The sequence below is a fragment of the Dermacentor albipictus genome, chromosome 1 (assembly GCF_038994185.2).
Source record: "Dermacentor albipictus isolate Rhodes 1998 colony chromosome 1, USDA_Dalb.pri_finalv2, whole genome shotgun sequence".
Taxonomy (NCBI): Eukaryota; Metazoa; Arthropoda; class Arachnida; order Ixodida; family Ixodidae; genus Dermacentor; species Dermacentor albipictus.
Genome location: NC_091821.1, coordinates 237,483,361 through 237,495,385, shown reverse-complemented (window position 1 = coordinate 237,495,385; position 12,025 = coordinate 237,483,361). Strand labels below are relative to the sequence as shown.

Genomic DNA, 12,025 nt, shown 5'->3' with positions numbered 1-12,025 from the left:
TCAACTCGCCCCTTCGCGCGCTTGGACGATCGCTCGCAATGGGCCTCGAGGTGGGTAAGCGTGACGTGATATCCGGTTTTGCCAGAGCTTTCGGAGGAGGCCGGTAGGGGCTGTGACTTGAGAAATATTCACAAAAATAATTACTTTTCGCTCACTTCTCCTCAGAAAGAGTGTTGTTTTGGTCGCTCTCAGTGTGACAGCTATCACTGGAGACAGAAATCTCGGCGACAAATTTTTTATTCACTATCCCTTTAAGACAAAAATGAGCAACTGTTTTTGCCTACGGGAGAAATGGCTTCTGAAAAGCCAGCCCTGGCACAGACTTGAGTTGCCATTTGCCGGCAGCAGCAGGAGGGAGCTGCCGCTGTGTAAGCGGCCTATTTCAAGATGCCGTTTCGTCTGCTAAGCAGCTTCTTCCTGCTACTGCTAGCAGGCGGCGACACAAGCATGTGCCAAGGCCAGCTTTTCAGATGCCATTTTTCCCATAGGCAAAAAGAGTTTCTCATTTTGTTTTAAAAAACAGGCGACTTATCGTACCAAGTGTTATGCTAAACAAATTTGAGCAAGTGCAGTGGTGAGTGCAAAATCTTTTTTTGAACACGCGCAACCAAATAGTCAGGACCCTATATTCCTTAATTATACAGGGTTCAGGGAAAACACGGAAAGGGTGGGAGAAGAAAATTCAAGACGATAAGCAAAACGAGAACAAGGTGAAAGCACTAGCTCATGCTTTCACCTTGTTCTCATTTTGCTCATCGTCTTAACTATACGGAGTGTTTCACATAACTTGAACCAAGGATTTAAAAAAAAGTGGTTAACCGCAACTGAATGAGACCGACATGATTTGCCGTCGTGTAGCTTTCCTTAGGATATCTTTTATATAGTGCTTAATTAGTTAATTAATTAAAATGAATTATCTAATTTTTTAAATATTCCTTTTAGGGCAAAGTGTGTTTCATTAGGTTGTAAAGGGGGTTCAGAAAAGATTTTAAATATTCCTTTTAGGGCAAAGTGCGTTTCATTAGGTTGTAAAGGGGGTTCAGAAAAGACCGATCCAACTTTTTGTGACAACCTACTTGCTGCACGATTTTTTCCAGCGTTTAAAGAACGCCCGCGAAATGTCAAATAAGACCACGTGACTGCGCTTGTGCGCTATCGTATTGCAGTGTGCTTAACAGTGTGTTGAGCCTTTGGCTTATCAGGGACGGCGGTGCTTCCTTTCCGTGTGCTATCGTCAAAGATGCTGACACACTGTGAAGCTGTTGCCTAGAGCTGCAGCCGCTCACTTCGCCACGATACGCACGCACGGTTCTTCCGCATGTAGCACGTTTGAGGGTGCTGAAATATGGCAGCACATGAGCGCAGTCACATGGTTTTATTTCATACTTGTTCTTTAAACGCCGGAAAAAAACACCACACAGCATGTACGTTGCCACGAAAAATTGGATTGGTCGTTTTCGAGTGCCCTCTACAATGCAATGAAATGCGCATGGCCCTAAAGTTAATATTAAATGATTTGCATAATTGATCTTAGTTAATTCAATAATTCAGTGCAATATAAAAAATACTTTAAGGAGTGTCACATGACGGCAAACCATATGTCGTTGGTTTCATTCAAGTTACGTGAAACACTTTGTATATGCGTTCGTCACCTGCCAAAGCACGAGCACCGATACGCCTAATAACTGTACTTGCAGGCCTTCAGTGCTATTTCAGATGTGCCTGTGGTGATTTGAGCCCTTGGGGGCAGTAAAAGGCAAGCTTTCAGTTATTAGGACGTTTTCGAGGCCTCTAAGGAGTCCCAAAAATCTGACGCTGACTGTGTATGTCAACCAGCGCTTCTAAGATAAAAAAAAGAAGCATCACACGTCTTGTGAAGCAGCCTTGTGTACATTACTACTTGCATTTGACAATGGAAGAAAGAGGTACCGCCAGACACGTCTCTGTCATTTTTCTTCTTGTGGTTTTTTTAAATACAGTAGACTTCCATTTATTCAGCTCCAATTCATTCGATTTTTCGTTTAATTCTATCCCAACCAAAGGTTCTAGCCGGTGCCCATACATTGTATGGCCCCAGCTTCCATTATTTTAACGCAAGAGCGTTAAGGGCCCCATGTCACAGAAAATCCGCAGAAATCTGCGTCCAACGTCGGTTGTCATTTCGGCAGAAGGATTTTCGAACCACCTATACCCAGGCCCTCCATGTGGTGGAAGAAAGCTACTGAAGTAATCGAATTTCTCAAGCTAAAATACTTAGAAAAATCGTGAAGTACGACTTACGCACAACCTACAGGCATGATAGCGTCGTATTGTAATTTGACTATATGAGAAAAGAATTCTATTACGCGAAAACTCAAACTCATTTTCCAGCATTTCTGCCAACCATAGGCTGGCCACGGTGTCCTCCATTTGCGCGCGCCGCCACCTGAGGGTCTTGGGGGGTACCTGGGCATCTTGGGGCGTTTCTACCAGAAAGCCTGCCTTCGTGCATAGCATCTGCGGCCTGCGTTTCCCGGTAAACATTATGGTTACATACTTATTTAATTTTTTTATTTATTTACCCTCAGGGCCTTTTGGCATTCGGGAGGGGAGTTCGTTATACAACAAATAAGCAGGAAATAAATTACAAGCTTATACACGGTATTTGCTAATTATACAATGTTATTGAAAGTATGATAAATACAGTAATACAACATGACAAATAAAATTAACATTAAACAAGAAAAAAGGAAAACACCAACAGTAGTTCGTACAAATGTTTGCTATTATACAGTGTTAGCTAGTGCTTTTCGAAAATTATCATTGTTATTAATGGAAACAATGTCAGAAGGAAGTTCATTCCAATCTTTCGACGTACGTGGCAAAAATGAGTGTAAAAAATATGTCGTTTTACATGCATCAATTCTAACTTTATGCTGATGATCAGTATGGTGACATAATATGGTCGCGGCATGAATTTTGTATGAAGTGTAGGGTGGTGATACAGCTTATGAAAAAATGAAAGGCGGGAAATTCTTTGACGTCTTGCTAGTAGTTGAAGACCCAGATTTGATTTCATTGAAGATACACTGGCACCATAGTTGTAGTTCCAAAGAAAAAAATGAGTGGTGTTGTTTTTGATTAGTTCAAGGAAATGTATTAGGTTTTCGTGGAAAGGGTCCCATATAGCTGCAGTGTATTCTAATTTTGTCCATAGCAGGGTTTTATAAAGTGGTAATTTTAAAGGAGAGAGAGCACGAGAAAAGTTACGGCGTGAGTATCCCAGCAAGCGGTTGGCTTGGTTAATATGTATCCGACGTGATGATTCCATGTTAATTTATGTTATATGCAGGCCTAAGTACTTACATGAACTTGTCGATTCTAAAGCAACGTTATTCAAGTAGTACACAGGCAGGTTATCTTAGATAGGGATACTCTCAGAAATTTGCACTTGTTAATGTTGAGTTCCATTCGCCACAATCGGCACCATTTGCTGACGTTATTAAGAACGGCCTGAAGCATGGTGATGTCATGCTCGTTAGTTATTTCTCTGACGATTACACAGTCTGCAAATAAATGTACGTCGGAAGTTATTGCTGAAGGTAAGTCATTGATATAGATAAGGAATAATTGAGGTCCCAGAACAAAGCCTTCTGGAACACCGGACTGAACGTCCCTATGAGGTGAGTCATGACCATTAGCTGTTACGAACTGAGAACGGTTAACGAGGAATGATTCAATCCATTTTGGAATGTTATGATCCAGGTTCAATTTGTTTAGTTTATAAAGTAAATGTTCATGACACCCTTTGTCAAAGGCTTTTGAAAAATCTAAGAAGATACAATCGGCAAGAGAAGAATGGTCAAGTATTTGGTGAAGACTGTGAGTAAATATTAATAAGTGTGACTCACATGAGAATTATTTTCGAAAACCATGTTGTGATGGCAAAAAAATGAATTAGATTAAAGAAAATCCACAAGTTTAGTAAAAATAATATCTTCTAGCAGTTTGCAGCAGGTGCTGGTTAATGATATTGGGCGATAATTTGTAGGCGATGTTTTGCTGCCGGATTTATGCAAAGGAATTATTTTTCCTATTTTGCATTCTGACAGAACAATAGATGTGTTGAGTGATTGTTGAAATATTTTGGTTAATATTATGGAAGTATTAGAGCAGATTTTTTTCAGAAATTTAGCACTGATGTTATCAAAGCTGGGTGACGAATGTATCTTCAATGAATCTATTAGTCGAATAACTCCGGGAACTTCCAACAGTCTCTGGAGGCATAGTTAAGAAGTTAGTCATTCAAGACAGGTAGTTGAGTTTCAGCATTACACAAAAAATTAACAAAATTATTCAGGAGAGTTGCGCATAAGTTTTTTGGAACAGGGTTACCAGATCAATTGTTAAAAGTGATAGAACCATCGGAAGGTGGATGTATGAGGCGCCAAAACTTTTTTACGTTAGTTATCAGAATAGATGGTAATGTGGTCAATAAGAATGATTCGTTAGCGTATTTGAGTGCGGCTACATAGGCGTTAGATGCTAGTGTGTAGGCTGTCCAACGTGAGTCAGTGGGTGATTGCTTTGCAGAACGATACAGTCAAACAATAAATGATTATTCTACCAAGGCGCGCGCAGGTTGCATGTTATAGTACGGGTTGGGATGTGTTTATTGATTAAGTGATTTGCCTCTGCCGAAAACATATTCCAGTTTGACTGCACACTACGATTTTCAAGATCACCCAAGAATATGTTAATAGTCTCACCTCATTATTTATTGCTTCAAATTTAGCTCTCTTATAGTCTCGAATTATTTTTTTTAACTCTTCGGAAGTTTCAGAAATGGAATATTAAAGTGAATATTTAGCAACAAGTGGTCCCTAATACCGGGTAAGTAATGGATGGCAGAGGCATAATCGGGACGAATGGTTAGGATCAAATTGAGAATGTTTGTGGAATTGGATGTTAATCTTGTAGCTTGTGTGACTAATTGAGTTAACGAAAGTGTAGTACAAATGCCCAAGAAATCTTTTGAATCAGAAGAAAAGTTACGTATATCGCTGTTCCAAACTATATTAGGAAAATTGAAGTCACCAAATAAGAAAAGAGGTGTAGAAGGAAACTGTCGCAATGGAACTAATTACATTATGAAATTCATTGGTAAATGCGGGTGACGAGGAAGGTGGACGATAGTAAACGCCTAAATTTACCTTTTGATGGTTCAGAGTTGCTGTAACCCACACTAATTCCAGATTGGTGTTGATGTGAATGGGTGATGATGGGATGCGTTTCAAGATGGCAAGAAGTACGCCGCCACACGGTGCTCTGTTCGGTAACAGCGGTGTATCATGAATTGTTTGCTATCGTCAAACAGTTCTGAGTCATGAATGTCATTCGAGAGCCACGTTTCGGTTAAAACTATTATATTGGCTGGACATGTGCCAATTGCAGATGATAATGGGTCATGGTTTTTCAGAACACTTCTGATGTTAGTATAAAAGATGCTGACTTGATTATTTTGCGCACGCCCACCGCCACTCAGGCGTCCCTAAGTAGGAACGTGTTGCGAGGCAGCCGAAACATGGTTGAGGCCGACGTTGCGTCCTGGTACCTCCTGAATACTATTCGAGTGAGAATGGTACTTGGAGCATTTATTGTTCAGTAGCAGTTTCTTGTAGGTGAGCTTAAACTGTGGCGAGTCTGGTTCTGATTTAGCAAACTCAATTAGTTTTTTACGGGCAAGTCAAGTTGCGGGTGAAAAGTCCTCATTAACTGCGATGTTGCTAGGTCTTAACTGCGCACGTGATGAAAGTACTGATTCTTAAGCTTTGTAGTTAGTAAATTTAGCAATTATCGGGCGACATTTGTTAGTTTGGTAAGTGCCGAGCCGGTGTGCTTGCGCAATTGAATTGCTGGAGGAAGAGCCAAGAGCCGCGTTAAGTGCTGAGGTTAGTTTTTCTTCTGTCTGTTACCAGGTTTCTTTCGAGTCAGGTAGACCATGAAATATTGAAATATCGCAACGAGACCTGTTTTCCAGGTCATTCAGGCGCGATAATAAATAGCTGTTCTGAGCAGTGAGGCTGTCTACGTTGTCTTGCATGTGTGTTCGGTTAGTGTTGAAACGGTCAAGGGATTTTTATTTTTCATCTAAATCGTCAAGAATTTTCCCGATACCTGCTAGCTCAGTTTGTATACTTTTCTGTCCATTTTTAATGGCTTGGACATCCGATACAAGTTCGGTCTGACACTTAGAAGACTGTAGTGAATGAGAGTGTACGTCCTTAAGCAGCTTAAACGTGATCTTCATTTGGTTTGCAGGATCATCAGGTAAATCGTCCAGTTCAGATAAAGCGACAGTACGTGTATTAGGTCCATGGTTAGATTCAATGTCACCAGCACGTTACAATAAAATAGCCATTGCGTAGCACTGGCGCAACGATTCGCACAACACCCGAGGGCACGGGAAGACAATCAGGCAAAGTTCATCAGTTTTTTTTTAGTGTATAGCAAGAACTGCGTACGCACTTGCATTGCAAAAACGTGCTGATTAAGCACAGCGCTGCCAACGGTGGTCTTGTGCCCACTGAAGAGCATGTCGGAGTGCCAGCTGTTTAAATTCGCAGGCCGAGGTGATGACGTTGACGATGGCGCGGGGTAGCCTGGCGGGAGCTGTGCGATGGAAGTTGAATTCAGGCACGGCACATCAGTGTAGAAGCCATAGTTGTATTCGAAGCTCGGCAACGGGGAGGCAAGGCCAGTCCAGATTTCGGGAGTTGACGAGAGCCAAGCAAGGGCTAGCGATAATACCGCCTATATTGCAAAAGCGTGCCGATTAAGCACAACGCTGCCAACACTGGTCCCATGCCCACTTGCCGGGAAGCGTGAGAAGCAGTGAGAGATCTTTGAATGCTATCGCGTTCCAATCTTAAAGGCGAAGCTTAAGCGTTCTCCAAATTTTTTATCTAAATATTAGTCTTCGCTGGACAATTCGAACTTGACTGGCCAACTTCGCCGCCATAGAGTGGTGTTAGGCGGTGAAGCATAGGCAATATATTGCATATGAAGCATATGAAGAATAGAAGGGGGCCACTGTCACGGGGCATAGTACGCGTTTATTTAGTGTACAGGTGCGCACGCGCCGTCTCCGGGCACAGTACGAGCACCAAGACGCCTAATAAGCATACTGGCTGTCATTCAGACTTCTTGACGTTTCTGTGGCGATTTGAGCCTTTTTATGCCAGACCGTTAACGGTGCCTAGTATGCATTCCTTAATTATGCGCACACACATGCGCCGTGCACCGAAAAGCGGAGAAAAAACATCCCTGTTTTCGGAAATCTAGCGAACTGGAAGGTGGTAAGATGAAAAAACTCCGAATGTCGAGTGGACATTTAAAGCCAACAAAATATGCCAACAAAATATTGCAGTCTATCTAAAACTCTGAAGGACTGCCAGTAAACTTAGTAGGCATGTCAGTGCTCCTACTGTGACCGGAGATGGTGCATGGGCATGTGTAAATTAAGGAACACGTGCAATGTCCCGTAACAGTGGCACATTACCCTGCTTGGTTTGCTTCACCATATTACATTGTTGTATTGTGGCGCAGCTAACTTAACCCTTTGAAGGTTTTTGCTGTACATGTACGGCGGCGGTTTTCTGTCCCGCAAGGTCTTTGCCGTACGGGTACGGTTTCGACCCTCTGTTTGAAATTTCGCGCCATAATGGTGATGTGTGCTCACTGGGGGGTGCTGCCATCTCTCAGGACTTACAAGAAGCATTTTGAATTTGGGCTACCTTCTTGGGGAGATAAACAGAACTGATTTCTAGCTTCAGCGCGTCGCGCAGACTGCGGCTACACCCCTTTTGCAGTTTCGGTTTCGACGCGCGATTGCAACGGAGGCGTGCGAAACGTCATTTTTCTTTTTGTCGGCACTCTCTTGCAGAGGTGGTGGAAGTTGATTTCTATCTTGATTGGCGCTGCTCTTAGCATGTTTATAACCGTTGCTCGCGGGGTATTCTCGTCTTAGCGGCAACGCGATTTCGGTTCCTCTGCGTGATCGCAACGGAGGTGCGTAAAACATGATTTTTCTCTTTGTCGGCACGCTATCGCAGGGGTGGTGGAAGTTGATTTCTATCTTGATTGACGCTGCTCTTAGCTTGTTTATCACCGCCGCTCACGAGGTATTGTCGCTCTCTGCGGCAATGCGCTTACGTGAGAGGGTGCCTCACACCTCTGCCCAAGGCAGCCACAAGCAGAGAAGATGTCATGTGTGCGCCAACACAACTCGTCGCTTCAAGAGAAGAACATAGACGCATTTTAGGTGTGCCGACTGCGATAAGGCGCTGTGCGGAGACCTGTTTTTCAAGGAGTACCACACTCTGAAATACTATTGAACATTTTGCAGTTCTGAGTGATGCCGACATCTAAATACTGTTCCTAATTTTTTTTTACTATTTATTCCCGACTTCATACATCTTGTACATTCAAGATCCGCAATAAAGTAATTTGACCACCTGGGAAAGTTTTTTTCAAAATAATTCGACCCTTAAAGGGTTAAAGGCAACTACTGTCTAGTGAATCAACGGCGTGTTTTGGCATTTTTTTCTGTCGTTTGTTTAATTTGACCTGCCAGATAATTCGACCAATTCGTCGGCTTTGTCATGATCAAATTATTGGAATTCCCTCAGGACCAAATTGTGGCGGCAGTTCCTGGAGATCGAGCGAAGCACAATGCGAGAATTGGGGGATGAGGCTCGTGAAGGCACCTTGATCAACATAATCACCAGCATAAATATTTTAGTGTCCTGCAAACAAAAATTTGCTTCACTATAGCCGATACCCAGTTGAATATACCACACTTTCGATTTCGTTTTGGAGCTGACAGGCTGGAGTTTTGAGCGCCCTGTGGCACAACCTTGTGGTGAAAAAGGAATTGGCAAAGTAGTACAGATATGATGAAGCTGCATAGAATAACACAAGTCTCGCTTGTTTTATGTGTTGTTTTGAGTTTTCTGCATAGTTTTTCGGACTGAAAAGAGCTTATAATGTACACATGACCTTGTTCGCTACTGCTTGTAACATAGGTCATGGAAAGCAACTCCAGCGAGCCTTGCCGAAAGCGGGTAAACCCAGTGACTACGGCGAGTTGCGCATGATCTCGAAGTGTTGTGTTGTAGCTTCGACGGGGCGGCCAGATGAAGGATCTACGGCATGAGGCCTAAACGTCCGGGGTGTGCAGCGCCGCGAGAAAAGCCGGACTGCTTCATTCGGGGACCAGACCAAGAATCATTTTATTTCTGCGAGGGAAGACGCTGCAGGCAGCTTACAGCGTTTGGCACTGAGTGGTGCCCTGACATAAACTCGAAACCAGAAGCCAACACAGGATACCACATGTTGCAACTGCCATTATTGCTTTGTGGTGAATTGCAATAAAGAAGAGGGTCATAACCCTGATGTGTGTTCCTACCGGTTACCCTCAGAGCCATAGAAAGCAGAGCAGCGGAAGCACTGTGCTGTTCGGCGTTGTAAAGCGAGTACACAACAAAAATCCTGTTGCCACCAAGCACCGAAATGTACTTGAGCGTTGCCGCTGAGCCCAGCAGCATGCAGCCGCAGCAGCTGCTCGCTAACTGTGTGACTGCTCCCGCCTTGCCTCAGAAGGGCTGTGAACAAAACATTGTGTACAAATCTCATCAAGGCACAAGAACACCTTGACCAATGCAGTTTCACGGCATAGCTAACACAGGGCAACACAGCAAAAATGTTGAGGTAATTGCGCCCCATTTCGTAATCATGTCTGCTCGCGAAATTGCAAACCTCTGCTGTGAACTGACACGATTTAATTATAAAAGACAAACGCCGAACATTACACGCAACAGCCATGCTTAGTGCAAAAGTACTTGTTTGATTTATTGTGTGTCAACGGGCAAGACACGGAGGACCCAAGGCAGCCCGATGAAATGTGGCCAGTCGTCATTGTTTGACCTTTAATCCCTGACATCGTTTATTGCAGATCACTTGATAGTTTTGGCTCTAAGAGCAAACACTTTGTGCATTTATTATCTATAATCTCGCAAATATGCCTCTCTGAATCTCGGTGTCGTATGGTACTTGCTGCAGTTTTGAGTTGGAGCATACTGAAACAGTCCCTTTGACCTCTTGCACATTGTAAACGTGCTTGGTGTTGCAGAGCTTCATTCCTCTGAATAATGTGTCTGGCCTGAAGAAGTTTTCTGCGTCTGAAATTTGCCGGAATCCATAATGCAGAAAAGTGAAACCAGCTGCTCCAGTGTGCTCCTGTGCTTTCGGCAGCAGATGTACACCTTTTGTATTACTCGAAACCAAAGGACGCCCAGTTGGGGCGCTGTTTAGTGGCGTTTTTGTAGCAGCACCTGGGTAGGTTGTCAGCCCCATAACAGTAGAAAACACTCTTGAAATAAAGCGTGGCCAACTCAGTTTTATATTTACTTTGTTATACGAGATAAATTGTTATATTGAGGTTTGACTGTGTACTGTTTATTGTGAGATTGAAGTTATCCACACTGTAACAAAAGCTACATCAAAGCAAGAAAAAAAATCGGCAGGTGCAGTAGATGCGAGGTCTGCACAGATGAGATGAACGGTGCATAGTTGTCGTCTTAGGGCTGAACTTTCTAGCTCAGTGAATGTGCTGATCAGTGAAAGCAACCTCGGACACCTTATTTAACCTTATCCAGTGCTTCTTCCCCCTTTTCCCTCACCCATGTCGCTTTGGTCAAGGGGTAGTCATATCTTAAAAGATGAACATGTTGCCATTACCAAGAAAAAAAAAAGCCTTTACTTGCCTTGTAACTGGCAAAGTTATTTCCTTATTACTTCATGGAGAAGCACAGAAAAAGGTTATACAGAAATTTTGAGAATTGTCTACAAATACGTAAGCATTCCTTGGTTCATCTGTTACTTTTGATTTTGTTTCCCAAATTTCAGTTGGCCCACTCCCAAAATTCAAGTTGGTCCTCCCCCAAAATTCAAGTTAGCCCACCCCCAAAATTCAAGTTGGCCCATCCCTATTATAGGAATTCCCCATGCATTTTCTATGTACCCCTGTGGGTGCCATGCTTTTCACGATTTTGGTTACAGAATCCTCCCTGATCGTTTTTTTTTTTTTTCAATTCCATATCGCTTATAAAGCTAGCAATCATCTACGTTTATGCTACTATAATGATTCATGTGCATATGCACAAAAATGCATATCACGCATTTTTGTGCAAATACAAGGAATTGCATTTCTCATGTGACAGGTTTTGCTGGGGTACTCGCCAAAGAATGCTTATGCATTAAGAGCACCTTCCTACTTCGAGTTGTGACTGGCAAATGATCTTAAATCGGTGCACATGTTTCATGCACATCCTATCACTGTGAGCAAATTCTGCATGACATGTCATCTGAATGCCATGCCCTGCACTTTAATAATATTGGCATGTGTGAGAGAGCACTATTTTCCCTCCACAAAATTCTTGCATCATACTTTTGTTGTTGCTAGTGGGCTGGAAGCTGTGCCAATGGGAATCATTGCTTTGTATGGACACTTTACAGTTTTACAGTGCCACCGCATGGGCACTGCTATGTTTTAACATATGTCTGCGCTGCCATTGAGTGTCTTTTGGCCACTTTGCCCCGATAGCAGACGACGTGCTGAGTAAATGCTAAGCAGTGTTCTCACTTTCTGTATGAGTTATTTGCCCGTGATATAGAGCTTTTGACCTTAAATGCATACAGAATGTTAGTGCTATTGATAATTCACATCGGGTCTCATTTTAGCCTGGTGTAGGAGGGTTAATTCTCCCATGTTGGTGCATGCATCTTCTCATGAAGCAATCTCCAATTGAGTGAACTTCTTTTTTTCTATCTTGTAAGAGCAGATCGGCCTTACCACCTCAGTACTCTGTCATGGCAGTGGTTATGTGCATTTAATCTGTTATTTTCGGTGCTATTTAAGAAATACCAAAATACCTATCAGTTGTTTTTCTGCTTTTTGCAGCAGTCAGTTCTTTTAAACATGTAG

General features: G+C 42.8%; 1 protein-coding gene across 15 annotated transcripts in view; it reads left to right on the top strand.

Moving 5' to 3' along the window:
• Positions 1–12,025, top strand: part of LOC135901231 (protein CASC3-like) — a 139,403-nt gene that overhangs the window by 48,609 nt on the left and 78,769 nt on the right. The window lies entirely within an intron of this gene.